This window comes from Carettochelys insculpta, chromosome 23 (assembly GCF_033958435.1).
Source record: "Carettochelys insculpta isolate YL-2023 chromosome 23, ASM3395843v1, whole genome shotgun sequence".
NCBI lineage: Eukaryota > Metazoa > Chordata > Testudines > Carettochelyidae > Carettochelys > Carettochelys insculpta.
The window spans coordinates 13,007,383-13,030,624 of record NC_134159.1 but is presented as its reverse complement, the minus strand read 5'-3'; the positions used below and the strand labels follow the sequence as shown (position 1 = coordinate 13,030,624).

At 42.4% G+C, this 23,242-nt stretch overlaps 1 protein-coding gene across 3 annotated transcripts in view; it reads right to left on the bottom strand.

Moving 5' to 3' along the window:
* RERE (arginine-glutamic acid dipeptide repeats) overlaps positions 1 to 23,242 on the bottom strand; it is a 466,804-nt gene that overhangs the window by 123,893 nt on the left and 319,669 nt on the right. The gene's annotated exons all lie outside the window — the stretch shown is intronic.

Genomic DNA, 23,242 nt, shown 5'->3' with positions numbered 1-23,242 from the left:
CGTTCCACCATCAATATATATAGCTGAGGGCTGGTTAAGGCAGATGATTGGTAAAAACAAAAGTTATAACAAGGGGATATTGAAAAATGCCCATTTTAACAGAGAGGTTAAGGCACAAGGCTCTAATACTCAGTGCACATGAGGGAACATATATTTTTATATCATCATCTTCCCAATAATGTGCTATACTGCAAGTAAGGTTGGATTTTGGAACACGAAGACTGATCAGGAGTTTGCTTTATGTCTTTGGGAGAAAAAAATAAAGTACCAGAAGAACTGCTGAGGTATTTTCCCAAGGACAACAGTAAACCAATACTCCTACAGAAGAAAAATATGCAGATTGCTGATATGTCTCCACTTAAAACAGTACAGCAGCATAGCAGTAACTGTATTGCTGCAGCCCCTTCAATGTGGGCTCACTGTGATGAAGAGAGGTTCTTCGGGAGGACTGTAGTTAATCCACCTCCCTTAGAAACAGTAGTTAGGGACTTGTCTACACTTGAAACACTGCAGTGACACTCCACTGAAGAGCTGCAGCAGTGCTGACTCGACCTATGCTGATGGGAGGAGTTCTTTCATCTGCACAGACAACCAAGGGGTGGCAGCCAGGTTGACTGAAGAATTATTTTTGTGGACCAGTGCTGTGTACACCAGTGGTAAGGTGGGCACAGTTACATCTTTCATCGACATGGATTTTTTCCTCATCTACCCTGAGATAGGTTGCTATGCTGAGGCAAGTTTTCAGTACAGACCAGCCTGTACAGAGGTAGCAATTACATTTCCAGATAAGTAACTGGATTAGCAGTAATAGATATACCAAAACTAGCAGCAAGCAAACAAACAAAACAAAGATTGTTTAATCACACAGCTACTAGCAGGAAACTTTCAGTGTATAGCAGCAGGGAACAGCAGCTGTCTGAACTCTCCTCAGCCAGCGTGCCTTGGAAGGTGCGTCTCCATTTCACACACAAGTTTTCATAGTGGACAGGCACTTTCCTACCCCATAGTCTCGGCCCCACTGCCCTTTTCCCAAGCATCCCTGTATCACTCCACCCAGGCTCAATCGCCTTTTAGAGAGGACATCGGTTAGTATGGTTACTTCAATCCCTGAACTCTGGCAGGGCTGCCAACAAAATGATGCACCTTGTGTTAACTGTTACAATGCTTTCCTTGAGGAGCCACTAGGTTCTGGACTGAGATCTAAGCACAATTATATCAATTCCTAAAGAGCCCTGAGGTGATAACTCCCTTGTCATCAACAGCTTAGGTTACCACTGAACAGCGATCTTACAAGGCAAATCCCAAGTTTTCTTACATCAGACTGTACCACTAATTGAGGCAAAAAGGACTTCAGTGTCCAAAAATCCCCAAACACACATACACAAGCTTAACAACGGCATAATGCGGCTTCCTAGGTTACATGAGCAATTCACCTCTCTCCCACCTACTTCGCAGATACCAAACATTTAAAGAATTTCTCCAAGTATTTTAAAAGTGACCTCTAATGAGGAACAGAGTGCCAAATAATTAGGAGGTGGGGAAAAAAATAAACAACATGCTGCAGAGGCAAAAATATGAGCTTTTCAGTGGCACTATGAGGTAATGAAAGCCAGATATGTGTAATTCCCACAGGTAAGCCCTTTTAAAAAAGCTCTTGGACACTGAAGTTACAGAAGGAATAAACTCATTGTTTTCAAATGGCATTTACTGTTGCTCAGCTGGCATTTACAGCTATGTATTCTACCCTTACATGCATCCTTACTGACCTGGAACATTGTCATATCTAGATATAACCTAAACAGGAAAAACTGATATCAAAGAGGCAGCACAGGTCCGGAACTTTGATAAGTCTTCCACTGACAAACCAGAATGTTTAAAACCTGTGAAGGCTATGGGAAAAGTTAGCAACAGCTGGGAACTGAAATCAAAGGTTGAAACTCAATACCTGGCTCATGCAGCTGTGGAAAAAAAAAGCACATCTGTGGGTCTTGGGGACAAAACATCAGTCTTCACTTTCATTTTCAGGCTTTTGTCAAAATGGCCCAGTCTTACAAGTTACATTTTTTGTGTGCATGTTATGTGCTTGTGTGTACTGCTCTTTTAAAGAAAACAAGTTTGCTTTTAAACTGCACCACAGAAGGATGTGAGATTGTCCAGAATAGACAGCGACCATTTCATGGGAGCCATTATGTTGTACTGGGTAACTTTATATCCATTCTATGTCACCTTCATGACAAGCTAAATTTTAAACAACATAGCCAAGTGAGAAACCTTCCCCTATCTAGTGTTATCCTCTTGCTTTTCAGGTACAGAAGCCACCCAATGAACAGTGAGAGTGTATAAAAATCAATCCAACAGTGGCACAAGTACACCAAAAGACAGTCCATATTAGCAAAGGAGAAAAAACTACTGTGTTATCAGCTGCAGCCAACTTTTGAAAACCACAGTACCTTGGCTAGTTTATTTTGTCGGCTAGCCTAATTTTGGGTTTTATATTTGGGCTGATTAGTTACACAAGTGAGCTACATTTTTCAATATGGATTATCTAAAATTAAGCCTCTATAGTCAGATTTTAACACCTAAATTAGGTATCTCAAATCCTGCAAATGCTGAGCACTGGCAGCTAGCACTGAAGTCAGTGTGTCTCAGCATCTCAGGTTACATCTACACTACAAGACAAATCTGGTTTTATTAAAACTGATTTTGTAACGCTGGGTTTTATAAATTCAAATGTGAGTAACTTCACCTCCCCACAAAGTCCCGACAGAGTCGTGTTACTGCTGCCACACTAAATCACCAAAAATCGACTGTTGCAGCAGTGCATTATGAGAACGTACCCCATAATTCCCACAGCCCCATAGCATTCTGGGTTTTTTCACTGGTGCAGTATGGGGGAAAAAAAAAAGTCCCACAAGTGATTGTGGGTATGTGATGCCATCTTCCCACATTGCATTGCCCACTGCCCTCACTTCCCTCCTGTGGAAAGCAAATGGCCAGTTTTTCAGAAGGAGACTTTCCCCCATTGACAGCCACCCCCTGCAATCTTTGCCCTGGAAAAGATCTCCCTAGGTGACAGCCAGCCAGCCAAGCCTGCCCTGCCATCCCCGGAAATCTTAAATTTGCAGGCTTCCTGTTACCTTACTTCCTGAGGACTTGGAGAGCATCGGAGATGCAACCATCCAGAACGGACAACTGTGGAGCATTGTGGGATACATGTAGCACTCCTCTGGAGGCCAATAAAACTGGCTTAAACAGAAGCTGTTTCTGCATTACCATTAATCTGAAGTCTTACATTTGAACTTCCTGTTAATCCCACTGGAGCTGTTGGAGTAAGAATATCAGCCACAGTGTCCCCTAAATTTGAAATAACGATATTTGATGTGTGAACTGTCACAATTTAAAATCGAAATAAGTGCCTTGGATTTGAATTTATGCTGTCGTGTAGACATAGCCTCAGACAAAACTAGCCATTCAGCACCTGACTGTGATTGTAACTCACAAAGTGGTAGCAAACATTTACTCACATGGTCACACTAAAGTCAATAGGATTCCTCAGGTGAGTTAATGCTAAGCAGTGCGCAGATTGGATCCACTATCTGGGCTCTATTTAGATAGCTAAACATGGACTTAGATAATAAATTTTAAAATGCTGGGGAACATGAAGACTGAACAGGAACTTGCTTGATTTTATTATTTACAAAATCAGAACCCAAAGAAAAAGAAAGGTATTACCAAGGACAACAGTTTACCAATTATCCCCCAAAGGCATATTACTAATATCATTTTTCCTTCTCATGCTGCAAGGGATAACAACACTTGTTGGAGGATGACTTGGATATTATTTTACAAAACCTGCAGAACTTCTCTGAACATCCCCAGCGGTAAGGATAGAGGGCATTCGTACATCATGGGCTGCTGCTGTTGTAAAACAGCTTCACTCTTTTAAAATCACGAGCTGAGTGTCTGTCCCCACAGGTTTCAAAACTGAATGGTAAAAGTTTAAAATTTATCTTGAAAAAAATGAACACTGCTTAGTTATCTGTTTCTCTTTGCCTAGCTAGGCAGACATCTGAGATACTACTACTATTCTGTTACAAGAGTTGAGTTGCCTCTAAAAATAAAAGGCCACTGACGGCCAAGACCTCTGGTATGTCTCCAAGAATGAATTTTTAGAGCCATATTAGGAAATGTCTCCCTAATTAGTTGTATGATGGAAGTGTTACCAGCAATGTAAATTATAGGTATGGAAAAGAGTGCTATGATTAAAAAAACCCTTGGGTAACATCACAGGAATGAAGGACAAAGTCTACGTCAAATATTTTCATTGTTCATTTTCAGCCTGTTCTGTGCACCCCACGGTAATGTTAAAGAAAAATGTCCTTCACCACCACCGCAGCTGGAGAGAACGGTACAACACAGTCACAAAATTACCACAGAAAACAAGGCCTCAAACGCCAACATCATTCTCCCTTCAACAGATCCCTCATTCTGCAAGCTACCATTAAGAGATGCATGACCACAAGACACATCAACACAATCTTCGCACTGTTGAGAGTCAGGGAGATGCATTACCTGTGACTGCTAAATAGGAAGCACAGCTTTTAAATGTACCTTCACAGACAGAAATTCCAATGGACAACTGAACATTGCTTGTAAATCTGTCTATGTTGCCTACATCAGTGACAGCTCCCATGACTCTACTTCCAGGCAAGCAAAACAAAATTATCTGAGTTCTTCCTCCCTAAGCGACAAGACGAGTGACATGACTAGAAAGTCAGCCCTGCTGTGCCTAAATCCTACCACCCAAACAATACTGCTGACTTTCTGTGGCTTTGATCACTTTTTCTTATGCCTTCCAGAGCATGCAATGCCCAATTCCAAGCTTGAAAACAATGTTTTTGTCCTTTCTATTGGGCACACATTGATTTTCTTCCTTGCCTGCATGCCACCACCAGGAACAGGCCCGAATTAAAGTAGCAAGAGCTAGTTATTTGTTGCTACACTACACTCTGCACGTGGATTGTGGGCATGTTACGAAACTAAGCATGCCTTTTCGCTTTAAAAATTTTGTAGTGATAAAAAGGCCAAGGTACCCTCCTGCCCTCCGCTGTGTTGTGCCCAAGACTCCTTCATGGAAGGAATCCATACGCTGCCTGAAAGAACCCATCAAAGTTTTTTCCCCTCTTCCTTCTCTCTTTATAGAGCTGTTTAATTAGTGAAAGAAGAGTGACCAGAAGCAACAGGCTGTACTGACAGGTGACCAAACCAGGTGTAAATGCACTGAATAGGTAACAGATGGGCCTTTCAGTCCTGAATACTGTAAGGTACAAGATCAGAATTTAACTTTGAGCCAAGCTGTCACATCAGCGATAATCTCAAGACAACAGGAAAGTTGGGGAGACAGGAGTGCACTGAGAATCTTGCTAACACAGGGTCCCAGGTCGAATGGTGATGCAACCCTATGTACCAGCTGCAAGTGAGTTGAACCTGACCTGGACGCCTCCCCATCACACCCAACCCAGCAGAGGAGGCATTCAATCGTTACACTACTTAGGGGCCAACACTGGGGTTTTACACCTTCATGAGAAAATCAGCCATGTAAAGGAGAAAATGCCTTGATTAGGACTAGGAGTAAGATCACATACCAGAAAGAAAAGTGTATTTTTATATAATTGCTAGAGTTAAATCCACTTTCCTCAGTCTGACTGATGGATCATTCTCTGCTTATTACTTTCAGTAATTTAATATATATAAGCACTTTATTGGCAAGCTACTTGAACATATAAATAACAGCTAATGATGATGGCCTACAGTTTAATTAACTTCTTGTTGCACTTTTCAAGGTATTGCTAGAAACACTAAATTACTTTCCCCCACCTCCTCCTTAAAGCTGTCATCTAAAGAATCATTGTTTTGAGTACTAATCCTGCTGCCTAAATAATTCTGAGACCTCAGCAATCTTATGCATACGTGCTGTATGCAATGAAGGGAACAGACATGAATGTACTTGCACTTTATAATGCAGAAGTTATCTTTTCTATTGAAAAGCACAAGACTTTAATTTAAAGAAAAAAATCCAATCGCGCAGATGTCCGAGCTACCCATTTATATTACAGCAGCCATTAAATATCTTGGGATCTCAGGCAAGACTTATTAGCATAAACTCTGCACATTACCGCAAGGTTTCAAGTTTCTATTCCAGCTTCTCATCTGAGCTGCCATTTTCTGTCTGCGTGATGTTGCAAATAAATTTTCCTTTTGGCATGGCTCAGCTGTCAGGCACCTCTGTTCTGTAATGAATCCATGAATTACATCTCACTGCTCTGACATCTCTGGTCTCACACATCAAAATATTGTTCTTCAATTGTAATTTATAACTTAATTTAAATGTCCCTTTTACTGTGACCTTTTTAGATCAGAATGGCATTATATCTGGCAGCTCCTACTACAGCAAGGCATCCTTTTGCAATTACAGTCATTATGATCCCTGTCGAAAAGCCTGTCTGAGTTAGGCTGCATTCATGCTACAATGTTAAGTAATTGGAGACCATTAAGACTACAGTTAGGTTTCAGAGACTTTTTTTGGAGGGGGGGCATAGGGGGCGTTACTAGTATAATGTAGTAGGCAAAGTATTGCAAAGCTAACTTAAAATCTATGCAGAACAGTCAAACAATTAATAGTAATTATTCAGGCAACAAAATATGTACACCTCTGTAGGGAGGCAACATTTTCTAGTGGTAAAAGAATACTGGAAACCAGGAATTCCTCAGCTCATGCATTTATTCTGACTCATTCAGTGGCCTCAGAGAAGTTTTGGCCCTCTTCTACCCCTCAGTTTTCAAACCTATCAAGCCCAGATTTGTCTACCTATTGCAGGCAATAGGCACAGGCCACCCCTGCTACTTCACAGCAGGGACTTTGGCCTTGATTAGCATTAATAAACCAATATGAAAACCTGAAGCATGGTATATGCCAAGTGTTACCATCTCCAATCCAATATACTTTACAACTTTCACTATGTTCCTAATGGGGCACAAGCTCTTCTTAACAGTACCTAGCAAACATTCAACATAAAGGCCCTATTTCAGCATTACCTCCATTTCTCTCTGAGGCCCGGTCTACATCTAAAACTAAGGCCAATTTAACTATATCCCTCAGGGGTGTGAAAACGCACACCATTTGGAGATGCAGCAAACCAAACCATGGTACAGACACCACCAGGACAGTAGAAAAATTCTTCCATCAACCTAGCTACTCTCTGCAGAGAGCTGGATTGACTACAGCCACGGACAATGACCTTCTGTTGCTGTAGCAAGTGGCATAGCTGCAGCAGCACCACTGTAGCACTTGCAGGGCTGACAGAGCCTCGGTCTGTGCAGACACACCTTTCTCCTTGCATGGTGGAGTGTGCATCAGGGATTAGAGTGTGCATCAGGGAGTAGAGTGTGCATCAGGGATTAGAGTGTGCATCAGGGATTAGAGAAGAATTTATGCCTTGTTCCAATAGAAGTGTGTTGCTAGTTTCTTTGATCAAAAGATCCTGTAAAAATATTAAAATTCAGCAGTGTACAGTTGGGTGATGAAGAGGACCCTAAGTTGTTGGCTTTGGATGAAAAAATAAGTGTTTTGACAAGTTTGCCCATTTTTTTGCTGCACTGGACAATGGTCAGAACTCAGCAACATCTCTAATAACTACCTGGTGTTTAAAAGGGCAGTAGTCAAGGGGAAAGGGAGGAAACAGGAGGAAAAATGAAATAGCAGGAAGCGAACAAGAGAAATACTGTTATCGGGCAAACTCTTTGGTGAAACCTCTTCCATTCTAAGGATCTAATTTAATGCTCAACCTAGTTCAGACTGCTTCCCTCATTGCATGACTGCAACATTCCAGTTTGATGCACGCACGCGCTGAAGACACATACTATGGGGTGTATATATTATCTGATAAAACCAGTGAAACATGCATTCTACATTTGAAGTTTTATTTACAGTGTTTTATGCACAGGTGCTGACATGCGCTTTCACTGACCGTCTGGCACTGAACTAAAAACTGTCCCCGAGCACACCATGTTCCTTAACTCCAGAACTCTTCCCATCCTGGAAATCCTAATTCTTCCCCATCTGCTGCAAACACATAAAAACACTCCCAGCCTGATCAACAGGATGCCTTCTTGAATACAGACACCAATATGACTCTGCGAGACTCCCCCGGACAACAGTACTTTCAAAACCAACCTGGCAGCCAGCTCTCCCAATAATATAGAAAGACTGCACATGGAGAGACATGTTTTGCCAACGTGCCTGGCTTTCTAGCTGGTATGTCCTGATTTATAAGGGCCTTATGAGCTGCCTGACAGGCCAGGAGAACTCAAGACTTTTAGAAAAAGGTTTAACAAGTGGCTAAAGACATCACTTCACAAGAAGCTCAAGGGACAACTGAATTCATTCTATTTCCTTAACTCTTTAGTTTCTCGTATTTGTAGAAGCCTGAAATATAATCACCCTCTCTTGCTGTTTGGCAGAAGTCTCACTACTTCTGCCCCCACTTCTAATCTATTTAAAGCTTCAACATAGGATCATCCTAAGGATCTAAAAGCTGGAGATGCAACTGTCAAAGTGGTTGCGTTGGTCATTCATGATTTTCTATGCACTACAACTGGGACAACCCATTCGTCAACAAAGAACAGCACAAGCAGAAAAAGGACTGTAAACTATCTAAACTCCTACTTTCCACATGGGGCTACAATAGTGGTACCCCTAACTCACCCAGCAATATTGTCAATCTATCCAACTACACACACAGCCCGGCAGAAGAATCTGCCCTTTCTCGAGGACTCTCTTTCTGCCCCACCACCCCCACAAACTTGATACAGTTCTGTTGTGATCTGGAAGCCTTCTTTTGCCATCTAAGACTCAAGGAATACTTCCAACATGACAGAACAGCGCACTGGCCCACGGGTACCCTCCCACCTACGGTACAAGAAAAAGAATTCCTCATGGACTCCCCCTGACGGTTGAAATGACAAACTGGACCTATACATAGAATGCTTCTGCTGGCATGCACAGGCAGAAATTGTGGCAAAGTGGCCTCACTTACCCCATAACCTCAGCCGTGCAGAACGCAATGCCATCAACAGCCTCAAAAACAACTCTGACATTCTCATCCAAGAGGCCGGCAAGGGAGGCGCTATTGTCATCATGAATAGGACAAACTACCAAAAGGAGGCTGCCAGGCAACTCTCCAATACTACATTCTACAGGCCTCTGTCTGCGGTTCCCACTGAGGAATACACAAAGAAACTACAGCATCTGCTCAAGACCTTCTCCATAAAAACACAGGAACAAATTTACACAGATACAAACATTGAACCCAAACCAGGTTTATTCCATCTGCTACCCAAGACCCATAAACCTGGAAATCCCGGACGCCCCTCATCTCAGGCATTGGCACCCTCACCACAGGATTGTCTGGGACATGTGGACTCTCTACTTAGACCCTATGCTACCAGCACTCCCCCCCCCCCGGCTTTCTTCAAGATACCACCGACTTCCTCAGGAAACTACAATCCATTGGTGAACTTCCTGAAAACATCATCCTGGCCACCATAGATGCAGAGGCGCTTTACACCAATATCCCACATGAAGATGGACTCCAAGCTGTTAGGAACATTATCCCTGATGAAACTGAGGCACAAATGGTGGCGGAGCTTTGTGACTCTGTCCTCACCCACAACTATTTCAGATTTGGGGACAAACTATACCTTCAAATCAGTGGCACTGCTATGGGCACCCGCATGGCCCCACAGTATACCAGCACTTTTATGGCTGACCTGGAACAATGCTTTCTCAGTTCTCGCCCCCTAGCACCCTTCCTCTACCTGTGCTACATTGATGACATCATCATCTGGACCCATGGGAAGGAGGCTCTTGAAGAGTTCCACCATGATTTCAACAGTTTCCACCCCACCATCAATCTAAGCCTGGACCAGTCCACACAAGAAATTCACTTCCTGGACACTACTGTGCAGATAAGCGACGGTCACACATATACTACCCTATACCGAAAACCCACGGACCGCTATGCTTATCCACACGCTTCCAGCTTCCATCCAGGGCATACTACATGATCCATTGTTTACAGCCAGCCACTAAGGTACAACTGTATTTGCTCTGATCCATCAGACAGACACAAACATCTACAAGACCTTTACCATGCTTTCCTTAAACTACAATACCCATCTAAGGAAGTGAGGAAACAGACTGATAGAGCCAGACAGGTACACAGAAGGCACCTGCTACACGACAGGCCTTGCAAGGAAAACAAGAGAACACGACTGACCATCACGTACAGCCCCCACCTAAGGCCTCTCCAACGCATCATTAGTGATCTGCAACCCATCCTGAACAATGATCTTTCACTCTCACAGACCTTGGGAGGCAGGCCTGTCCTCGCCTATAGACAGCCTGCCAACCTTAAACAAAGCCTCACCAACCACTACAAATCACAAACCAGTGACTCTAGGCTTGGAACCAGCCCCTGCAACAGTCCTCGCTGCCAACTCTGCTCACATATTTACACCAGTGACATCATCACAGGACCTAACATCGGGGCTCCTTTACCTGCACATCTACTAATATAATATATGCCATCATGCGCCAGCAGTGACCCACTGCAATTTACACTGGCCAAACTGGACAGTCTCCCGTAAAAGAATAAATGGACATAAATCAGACATCAGGAACGGTAATGTACAGAAGCCCGTGGGGGAAAACTTCAATCTCCCTGGACACTCAGTGGCAGATTTAAGGGTGACAGTTGTGAAACAAAGAAATTTCAAAAATCAAATGGAGAGAGAAATCTCTGAGCTACAATTTATTTGCAAATTTGACTCCATTAGCCAAGGATTAAACAGAGACTGGGAGTGGCCTGCAGCTTACAAAAACAGCTTCTCTGCCCTGGATGTTAATATCTCCCCATTAGACTCTGACAAAGGCCCACATCCCCCATCTGATTTAACTTGTTTTTTCCTATTTTGTTAAGTACTACTGATACTGGGCTATTTCCACCTCGCTGAATAGACCTTGTCAGCTCTGGTCCTCCCCGTTACTAGGACCCCACTCTTTAAATACCCCTCTGAAACCACCCCCCAACTCATGCATCTGATGAAGCAGGTCTTTGCACATGAAAACTTACGCTCCAAAATATCTGTTAGTCTATAAGGTGCCACAAGACTTCTTGTTGTTCTCAAAGAACAGCACAGCTGCTTGAGTGAATTGCGAAAGGCAGACCATTGGGAGAACTGACACTGCAGAGGGCTAGTGCTTGGTCCTGCTGAGATGGCAGGGGACTGGACTTGATCACCTCTCGAGGTCCCTTCCAGTTCTATGAGATGTGTCTCTCTCCATATACCAAATAACTGTTGTCAGCGGGCAAGCTGCAAAGTGCTGGGGAGGATTCTTGCAGCAGATTTTCACACATTTTCTGCCAAACATCTAGATATTTTATATATACCAAAAATATTAAATCACTTGTTCAACGCTTTAGGTGAATTTGTGAGAATTATCTTACAAATAAATCCAGATGCACAGAAACGTTTTCCTAAGAAAAAGGATAAGGAGGAGTGAAGGTTCAAAACTGCAAAACTGGCCTATCCACTGGAAGTGGCTTACTTTTAACAGAATGCCATGGCAGAGAGAGACAGCCTCTGGGTGTTATGGTACCTTATCTGAACCCTGACACTAACTGCTGGTGAACCATCCAAAAGGAAAACTGCTAATCATAATAAATGCTAACATGTATTTAAACAGTTGTCTTAGGCTTTCAACCTTGTCTGTAGTTAATGAACAAGAAAATCTAGTCTAAGGGCAAGTTAAAACAGGCAGTAATTTGTCTAGGTGACATCGTACTTCTAACTGAATTTCCTTAAGTTGATATTACACTGTCACACGTGTCACTCACAATGACACGTTGCCATGTAATATTGTGTTACAGAAATGCTGAACAATCCTGCTAATAAAAGGAACCAGCCCTTATTACCATGCAATCAATTTCATCTTGCATACTGAGGGATGGAGGGAGGTGTAATAAGTAAAGGTACATTGCTCTTCAACTACTATAAAGAATAAAATAGGGAATTGCTCGCTTTTAGCCTCATCCAACAAAAACAACATGCATATCAAAATGACAAAAGCCCAGAGATTCACTGTTCAGGGCAGAATGCATGTTGTCATTTTACACTTCCTTCTACCATTCTTCCATTTTATATATTTGATTATCACTCATATTTGTTCTTGTCCCAAGACTGCAAATACTTATTAAATCAGAATTTCTAACGAAGGGGAAAAAATTCCTACCGTCCCCTGTAGTTGGCTGAGTTGTGAATAGGAACATACCTGCGTAAGGCAGCAAATAGTGTTTCCAAAGGGAAAAAAACAGGTTCAAAAACACACACTGCTCCACCCCAAACAATCTGTTTTTTCCTTTTTAAAAAACTGCCTCCTTGATGCATTCCCTGAACTAGGACAGCATAGAAATATCAAACTGAAATATGTCCAGGCCCTACTTGAGAAAGGCATAAAGCAAGATGGGTAATTTAACCATTTCCTGTCCTGGGGTCTGAGAACAGTGCCCTTCAAAGCTCTGTACAATGATTTCAAAGTCAGAGAAAGACAGGGAAAAGGAAGTTGAAAGAAGCAAGTGCATTCTTCCATTTTTGTATAAAAGTGAAGTCCAGCAAGGAGTTTTCAACTAGTTAAAAATTAATCAGCAATCACTATGCAGAGAATCTACTCACATTCACACCCACCCACCCAGCATACTCTGAGCAGGGCTTTCTAGCGCAAGAAATTATATTCCTGTTCAGTATTCACCATACTGAATTCTTCCATGGATTGGCAGATCTGGGACACCAGCTTCCTAACGCAGAGCAGAAGGCTTTTCTGTGCAGCTGTTTTAAGCCTTCTGCTCAACCATTTTTCTTTTCTGAAAACAACACAGCAGCACTAAGAGGCTCCCTTCCTTGATGGTACTGTAGAGATGGCATGCTCAGCAGACGCATTTACGATTTATCCTCGGACATTTTAAAATCTGCTTTTTCCTGTTTACAGGTATTCAAATTCTATCGCAAAAGACTGCCCATTCCAGAGTGTTACAAAACCTCCAGCAAAAATATACCTCGTAGAAGGACCCATGAAGAGATTTCTAATGGGTAACAAACCTTTAAGCACCATGACGTACTGTGGGTATCCTGCTGCTCCCACAACTTCCATGCTCTTGCCCCCAAGTAACCTTGTGGACGGCAGCTCCCCCCACCCTTTTTTTTTTGGGGGGGGGGGGCAAATTTAATAGAAATTCCAGGCTATTCCTGGTGCAGCCATTAACAAGGACAAACAAAGTGAACATCCTCCCACTTCTAGGGGGCATGCCACAACTGGATTAATTTATAAGTAAATGCAGGGGTAGTACTCAAAATGGACTTGGAACAAGGCAAACAGCGTAAAACATACCATCACTTGGCTTTGCGTTCCTGCGTTAGGAAAGAGAAAGGACCCAGCAGAAGAACTGAGAAACCCAGTGCATGGCCACAGTGCTCTATTGGCTACTGTGAGCACTGAGGGGTGGAGATCTGAAGAAAAGAAAGACCTTCTCCACTCTTTTGCCCTCTAGCTTGGGAATGCTTAAACTTCAAAGGCAGTAAACTAAGGTTTTAGCTCAGGCCTGGTCTACACTAGGGATCAAAGTCAATCCCATTAGTGTAGCTAGAATCAACATATACGGATCGACTTTGTTCCCTGGTGAAGATCGGGGGCTCTTCTGGCTTGTGCTGACCCCGTTACTCCACATGGCAGTGTGGAGTACCAGGGATGACAGTCGAGCCCAGAGAGAGATATTTTGCCGTGTCTTCACCGACACGGCAAAATCAAACTCCGGTGGATCGATTGCAGCACGTCAAGCCCTTAGTAAATATAGACATACCTTCAGTCCAGCCTCCATGTGAAACCAAGGGAAGCTTACTCAAAACAAGGACTGTGGCATTTGATCCTCTGTGTCCAAAAATATTTATAAAAAGAAAAGAGATTATCCTCATTAAGTCCTCTGCCAATGCAGGCATCCAATTAAGTTGTTTTCAGAGACGGAATTCTGGGATTAACTGGATTTTTGAAAGTTTGGAGGAAAAAATAGTAAAAAGAAAAGTTACAAGAAAAGCAAGAATTTATGTCCTCCAAACTCAGGGAGTCAGGGCCCTGTCACAACAGAGACATCTATTTGGAAGACGCATATGGAGGCCCAAATCTCCTTGTGTAAAGCATACAAAAAGAGTGCTGCATTGTACTTCTCAGATCCAAGCAGGGTGAGACATTGAGGTAAAAAAGTACGAAAGAGGGGACTGACTGGAATCCAGAGGAGTTTTCAAAGACATCTGGACCTTCCTAATCCCAGGAGTCACAATTTCACCGTTTAAATATGTGAATTCCAATGGTAACATACTTGACTTTCTTTACCTTTGTGTAGCTACATCTACAGGACTTGATCTTGCAAGGTGTTAAGCACCCTCAGTTGTAGTTCAAGTTAATGGGAAGTTGAGAGCAATCAGCATCATCAGACCCAAAAGCAAAGTGAAAATAAAAAATACAGGTTGAACCTCTGTAGACTGGCACTCTCTCATCTGGCAATATTCATAATCTGCCATGATTTTAGTTAGCTGGATGACCAGTGTGGCCAATTTTCCCGTGGTCAATTAAGTTTGTTTACAGCCACCAGTCCTGGCTCTCAGTGTTCTGGGCTGTTATTTAGCTGTAATTTACCCTAAATGTCTTCTATGAGCCCAGTAAGCAGTGGAAGAGTTGATAACCTTGCTAGACAACACTGACCTCCTGTGGTCCAGCAAATTCTCTCATTTGGAACCAGTCAGGTCCCAAGGGTGCCACACCAGAGAGGTTCAACCTGTACTATGCAGAGTTCTGTGAAATGGCAGAGGTTTAAGTTATCTAAAAGACGGTTTTCACAGCATGGTTCAATCAGTGATGGTCCCACAGACATGGGCCCTCCTATCTGCAATCATTAGACCACTTCCTCTCCCATTCACATACTGGGAACTTTAGCTTCATCTGAGGCCAGTCAGCAGCTGAAAGCAAGAATGAGAAACCTACACTATGTGACCAACCAAGTCTCAAAAGACAACCAGCAAATGCTCTGTGGACCATAGTTCCAGAACTACCCACTTGACAGAAACACACAGTTGACTTTTGAGCTGCACCTGAAGAACCCATATGCTGGAGCTGCAGGCTCATTCCTTGCTAGTCTGAATGTGTCACTTTTTTACCAGTGCAACAAAAAGAAAAATGTTTTTAGTTGCTTCCCCCAACCATTATGTATTACCTCTCACGACACAGCTCTCTCTTTACGATTTAAAAACATACTGCATTTTTAACAAAATACACAGAAAGAAGGGACACCTAATGCCTTTGTATAAATTAAACTGAAGTAAATTACATGGTCACAGTATGCAGACAAGGCTGGACAACGTCCACTTAATGCTTATGAATTTTAATTAAGGAAGTGATTTATGAGGTAGCACATATTAAGAGAAGAGCTCATGTTCCTATTATGTTTGGTGGCAAATACTCTTTCAGATTTGTAAATCAGAAGGATAGAATGAATCCTGCATTCTACATGAACTTGAGATTGAGTCCTCCCAGTGCTGAGGGCTAATTTTAAATCTTGGTGCTTATTAAGACCTTGTCTGTATGTTTTCTGGTGTTCTTGTTAATCTGTTCTTTTATGCTTGCCGATTTGTGAGCTAATAAAGACAAATTCAATGTCAATTCTCCCTTTCACACCCTTTGAAAATAATGTTAATACTTTCTTCCAGAACATTTAAAAGGCACATGAAACACACTGAGCTGCCTGACACAACAAATAGTTGTCTGATAGCCTAGGTCTTGTCATGTGTCTTCACTGCTCTCGCTGCTGGATGAATGAAAAGCAGACATGGGCTGCTGATCCACTGAGTACAATAAGCACACCTCCAAATATTTTTCCCGTCTCAAAAGAAGGGACTGTTCAGATAGATTTCCCACTTTTAGGAAAGGTTTCGCAAAATTCACATGTTGAACCTAACGCTTGTATAGTGTGCAATGGGGCAGAGAAGGCATGAACAGCAAACATACATGGCTAATTTCCCTGTTTGCCCCAAAACGAAAGCTTGCAACAGTATCAGGTTGGACTGCAGGGTCGCCCAACTTCACCTTTTCATTTGAAAACTGCAACTTCTATCCCTTGTGGGTCAACCTACAGAGCCCTGCAAATCCACGGATATCAACTTTTTTGGGTGTAGACATCCATGGCTCATTTTTGCAGATACAGATGTGAATACAAATTTTGTATGTAGAACCCTGCACATTTGCAGCCATCCCTTTAGATCTGCGGGTAACTGCATCCACAGATCATTTTTGCAGATGAAGATGCAAATGCAGATAATTCTATATCCACCCTAGGCTCTACCAATCTGACCTTGCACAGTTGGATCAAGTTACCCATCACTGAAATGCAGCTCTCGCTGGTGTGGAAGATAGCAGAAATGATTTAGCTATTTTCAACGTTCATAAGCAGTGAGGACAGTGCACGACTGATATATCACTAATTCACAAGAAGATACATATGTAAGAGTTTTTTCCTAGCCTTTCCCACTGCAGTCAAAAGCCTTTTCCACATTTAAGGTGCTGCTGGAGTAGACTACTCATTTTTAAGTTTATTAATAATTGCACAGAATGAGAGTGCCAGAAGACTTAAATTAAACTGACCTGACTTGGAAAGACTCACTGCAGGAGAATATTTTTGAGAAGGCACAAATTTTGCTATTACTTTGGAGTGTACGAGAAACTGAAATCCAAAAAATTCCTAACAAATCCCAGCTCTTCTATATGAAAACACATCTTTTAAAATTGATCTAGATACTGGTCTTTGTAAAGCTCTGGGACAAAGGGCCATATAAGTGCAAAGCATCACTGATCTTGTACATGTACGACATCACTTGAGAGTTTCTCTGTCTGTTCAAGAACTCCTCCTAAACAGTACGAGCCAGAACCACCACATTCAGCGTAAAGCTTCCTCTTATAACATAAAGCAAGGTCAGGGTTTGGTTGTGCCAGGAAATGGGTTGTGCCTGGAATGTGATTGCTTCCCATAAAATCATACAGAAAAAAAAGAATCATCAGGCAGGTGAAAAGTTAACTGGCTGACTGGGGCACCTCTTTTTACCTGAGAACAGCCCCAGCCCCAAGCTGCACTCTCCCCCGCAACCTTTAGGGATGGCGGCTCCCTGATTTTGTATGGGGAAATCGATAGCTGTTTTGCTTTGGCAGGAAGCCAATACACAGTATGCCGCGTTCTTCATTCTGCTCAAGGACAGCAGAAAGCAAAAAAAACCTGGACCTACCACAGATGGGGAACATGCACCTCTCCCCCAGCTGATTCCCCTGGAGGTGCAGCAGCCATGGAAAGGTGCTTCTCACCTGTCCTCAAAGTGCTGTGGGGAGAGAGGATTGGGGTAGCCCTCTCTACTTGAGACAGCCTGCGTACTCAATCCCTCATCCCAAGCCCCACCCCAGAGCAATTATTTAAATAAAGCATGCAATTTTGATTATATTTTCAAAAAAACAACCCCCCCCCACAAATTAACACGCTAAGGACAAAAGTAATGCCGCTAAATCTTCCAGTAATTCATATTAATTATCCTGGCTCTTTGAACGTCTTCATGATGTTACCCCCACATACCCCAAAAAGGGATCACGCGTCACAGCCACATACTTCTTTAATTTACAAGATAAAGTGAGGCTGCTATACTGTTATACAGAAATCTAAGACACTCTGCTGTCTCCCATTTCACAGATTGATGAGTAAGATGTAGCTGGTTGCTTATTTTGACAACCAGAATGCCCTCTGCTGAACATCAATGCTCTCACTTCACATGACTAATGTTCTGAAAGATCTAATAAATACTGATCAAAACCTTTATGTTCGTAAGTGTTTTCTGAACTAGTTTTAAAGAGTCAAACAGTGGAACTCACTCTCCCATGGTACTCATTCAACAGCAGAAACAAGAGATTTCCACCATTTAAAAAGGAACCAGTGTTGATTAATCTCTGGAGGTGGCTTTTTTTTCCTTCCAAAGTGACAAGCAAAGGGGGGTCAATGATCTCCAAATGAAAACTTCTGCTGCTCTTGATTTGCCAGGAGACACATTATAAATACAGCATGGAAACCTGACATCAAAACCAGGGAATGGAAGCTGAAATTTACCCATGCTATTAAGTAAATAATCCCTGGAAGGAGTTGTTATACTAGAAAATATACACTGCATGGCATCATCCCTGATCTTCATTTCTATCTGGTATAATTAACAATAAATCATACTGTGGGCTACAGCACTCTGTTATTACATAAATAAAACACTAGCAAAGGAGCTTGTCAAGTCTGATTTATATGAAGTGCTGCTCTGAAGTTTATTGGATTTCCATAATAAGAAATCATGCAGCACATCATTTTTTTCCATTAATCTTCCAGACTATGTATCATAATTTCTTAACAAAAACCAACTTAGTACAGCATCAGCTGCTCACAACTAGCTTACTGGGCAAACTCAAAGCCTGGAGGAGGAGGGAAAATGACATGTCAAGAAAACAAAATTCTTCACAGTTGAGGCAAGGGCACCAACTAAATGAAAACTTCGGTCTCAGTACTATATATGTTGATGTCTCAATGACACTGATGTTAAGCCCCGTGCCTTTAATATAGCATCTTACATATCCCCAGGCGAGATTTACACCCAAAGCCTTTTTATTTTATTGTACTTACAGGCTCTCTCAGAACGCCACACTCCACTAGGCTAAGTGAAGCCTGCTGTAACTCAAATCAATCCTGGCTACTTTGTCTACTTTTAACTGAACTAAATGTATTTTCAGAAAGTCAAACTGACATTCAGAAAAAGGTATTTTTAGCTAGAGAATCCAAAACTGAAATATGAACCATATGTAGGTATCTTCAAGAAATTCTAAAATATCATGAACGTAACACTTACAAAGAGGGCTCTTCAAAAATATGACTCAGATATCTGGATTCAAGAGAGTGAATAAACCAGTGAACAAGACACAAACCCAGCAACTTAACTACTGAATTGTGCAAGCTAGCTTACTTACTTACTTACTTACTTACTTAGAACTACAGAGTGTCACACTCTTGTTGAGAAGGGAGCAGAAAAAAAACATAACTTCCAAGCAAAGAGAAATTGAGGACTTCTGCCAAAATGCCTATAAGCTGAAGCAGATTTTATCTAACAGCTGAATACAGAAGGTGAGCAATTGGGCAACTGTGATCACTGCACAATAAGGTATCATAAGAGAGCAGCTCTGTAGCAATGAACTTGAAAAGACTAGACATTAAACTTATGAAGAATGGTTAGCAGTTGTCAGCAGAATCAAATAAAAAAGACATGGTGTAAAGAGCTAGCCTGGAGATATGTAAGACACTACATTAAAGACACAGATGGCTTACACGCCTCTAAGCGATTGAAAACAAAGTGCAAAAAGGAGGACTAAAACTAGCTGGATTAAGGGGTAAATTGGAAGTCTATTAAATGACTTAAAGTGGAAATCCTATGTTATCAACAAATTGAACAGAAAAAAGTAGCCTGTGATAGATAAAGTGAATATTAAGAATACAAAGGGAAAAAAGATGACCAGTTAAACCAAATATACAAGACAAACTCACGAATCTGAGATACAAGAAATTTGCAAGTGCTAGCACAATCTTCCAGACCACGAAGGGATTAATGAGGGTAATTAAAGACAGAAAAGTTAGAGGAATTTTCTGCATTAGTCTTTTAGTATCGATGACCAGGAAAAAAATTCCAGTTCCAAGACCTCTCTGGTGACTATGGGCCTTAACAAAGATTTGAGTCTTCGAAATAGGAAGTAACAGAGTAACTTAAAATGCTCCAGAGCAGTAAACAACCAGAACCAGATTACATTTTGTTGCCTACTTTTTCCTTGGGATGCACACAAAGTAGTTGAAAAACTGATGAGGATGTGCAACATAACCTTAAAATGGTGATTGCTTTCAAATATTGGAAAATTGTTAGCATGTTGTCTATGTTTGAAGAACGGAGCCAAGGAATAGGAACCCAGACACTTCATCTCAATTCTGAAATGGGCTTGGAGGCTAATTAATTGTAGTACTTGAATAAGTACACATAATTGGGTCAAACAAGCATGCCTTCTTAAGAGACAACGTAAGCAAGATAATTTGTTTTATTGGACCAACTTCTGTTGGTGAGAGAGACAAGCTTCAAGCCCAAAAGCCAGGAATTAAAATACAGTATTTAAATGCTGGTTAGTAAGCTTATGTAACATAGTTATGGACCCCACAGGTAGGCATCCTTCAATCCCGAGGGATCATGGGTTTGCGCCCTAGTTGGACTGATTCGAGCAGCGTCTTCTGCGGCTGTGCAATCCAATCCGGGCGTGGCAGTCCTTTCCACACCGTGAGCAGCAGTAGGCAGACGTCGCTCTGGTATCACGGGCATGGATCTTCCTGAGGGCTCTCCTGTCTCCCGCTTCCTTCACCAAGGTAGTTTCATACACAGCAAGAGCTTCCTTCACTGCCTGTTTCCAGGCATGCCTGGCGGAGGCGAGCAAATGCTAGGTGTTCACAATGATAGAGAGCGCGCTGAGGTCACACTTGCACATGTCCTTGTAGCACAATTTAGGTTGCCCTTTCGGCCTCTTTCCAGACGCCAGTTCGCCAAAGAGGAGGACCTTCAGTATTCGGCCATCTGTCATGCATGAGACATGGCCCAGCCAGCGCATACGCCTCTGTTTGAGAAGGGTGAACATGGAGGCCGTGCCTGCCCTCTCAAGCACTGCGCTATTGGGGACCTTGTCCTGCCATGAGATACTGAGTATGCGCCTAAGGCAGGAATGGGTTGAGCCGCTGCTCTTGTTTTGAGCGCAAAGTCCATGTTTCACTGGTGTACAGCAGCATGCTCAAAACACAGGCTGTGGAGACCTGCACCTTCATGTGTACAGTGAGCTTATTGTTAGCCCATACTCTCTTCGTCAGCCTAGAGAATGTTGTGACGGCTTTTCCAATGCGCTTGTTGATCTCGCTATCAAGTGACAAGTTGTCTGAGATCGTCGAGCCTCGGTACACAAACTCACGGATGACTTCCAGTTCGTAGTCTAGCACGCTGATAGATGGCTCGTTACCCATGTTTTGGCCCATCACCTGGGTCTTCTTTAAGCTGATTGTGAGGCCAAATTCCATGCATGCATCCGCAAAGTGAGTTATGAGTGACTGCAGTTCCTGCTGAGTGTGAGCAGCAATAGCTGCATCATCAGCAAAAAGGAACTCCCTGAGACGCTTCGTAAGCACCCTGGTCTTTGCTCTAAGCCTTGACGGTTTGAAGAGGTTGCCGTCCGTTCTCCTGAAGAGAGAGATGCCCTCTGTAGCAGTTCCGAAGGCATATTTGAGCAAAACTGCAAAGAAGATGCCGAACAGTGTTGGAGCCAGCACGCACCCCTGCTTCACTCCACTGAGAATCTCAAACGGTTCGGATGTGGATCCGTCGTATACGACGGTCCCCTTCCTACCTTCATGGAAGGCCCTAATAATGCTGAGCAGAGTTGGGGTCAGCCGCTCTTAGCTATGGACACTTGCATGTAAAAAAAATTTTACCTTGAGGGTGCTCCTCAAAAAGGCTTTTTTCCCTCTCAAAATCAAACCAACCCTTCAAAAGTCCACACAGCTTCCCCACAAGTTTCAGATATTTGAAAGTTTTAAGTAAGGTTCCGAAGTAAGACTGCTACAGTTACAAGGAAGGAAATCCCTTGCTGTGAGTTAAAAATTGGTTGCTCACATTTACTAGACATAGTTGGTTTGACAGGATTGGGATTGGCAGTTTCTTCAGTTTAATAAAAATCACCAGAAACACGACATTCTGGATGGCATACAGAGGCTCACCATGCACGTTGCCTAACACAATGCCCCTCCTCCACTCCACACTATGGCTCGGAAGCTAGGCAATACAACAGGGGTGGGAAACCTATTTTGGACAGGGATCACCGTATCAAAGAAAAATCTTTTGGCAGCCATGTTCCAGGCAACTGGGAAAAGCAAAAGCAAAAAGAAACAAAATGTTACTGGCCTGGTCCCCAGGAAACTAACCGAAAAACCTGAACAAAACAAAACCCACAGGGTGCTGAGGCCCTGATTTCCTTGATCTGACCTGCAGAGAGGCTCCTCACACACACACCTCATAGTTAGTTGAGCTGGCACTAGTGCTCCAGCCCACCAAAAGTGTACCAAGACAGGGAAACTTGCAGCAGATCCCTCCCCTGGTTTCTCTTGATCCAACCCATGGGCCATAGGCTCCTGAGCCCTGCAGTACAGTAATCTAAATACTACCACCACATAACACAGTTAGAGAGATCTGATTATTATATTACTGCATAATGTTCTTTAAAGAAAAAATAAGCTCAGTTATTGTTATTGTTTTGTTTCTGATACAGACAAGCCAATGATTTGTAAACATGTTAACTGCCTAAATAAATAGTTACAAAGAAAATGACTCAAGTAATTAGAGAAAGACAGTAAATTGCTGCCTCTCAGAGAGAGTACAAAAATTAACAGCGTAGGACCCTGGATTAGCATTGGTGTTTTCTGTTATTAAACGATCTGCAAAAGTGGAATACCATGTTAGTGAATTTTGCTGATATCAATAGTTTCTTATTGGTTTGTGAAAGCAGAATAACTTTCAGGATCTCAGAAGTCTCTGCTTCTCATGTAGACCCCTGGTCTCTGATTCCACAATATTCTTTCGTGGACAGTGACAAAAGTCATTGTGGATTGCTAAATGCAGATGTTGGTCTAGTCTACAGCGAAGAAGTTTAAAAACAGAATGCCCAAGAGAATGAAAAAAGACAGAACAAACAAAAAGGACAGACATACCCTCATCAGGACAATGGGTGTTGCTAATCTTCCCCCTGAAATATAGTTCCACTTGGAATAACAGCTCTACAAAAAATGCATTGTGGAAATTCAACTTACAATCTCTCTGCAACTCAATATAATGGACTGTATGCAGCAGACATTATTTCTAGCTGGCAGCTCTGCAAATTTTACTAGGATCAAGGTTATGTCCACACTGCAATTAAAAACACATGGCTGGCCCATGCCAGCTGACTCAG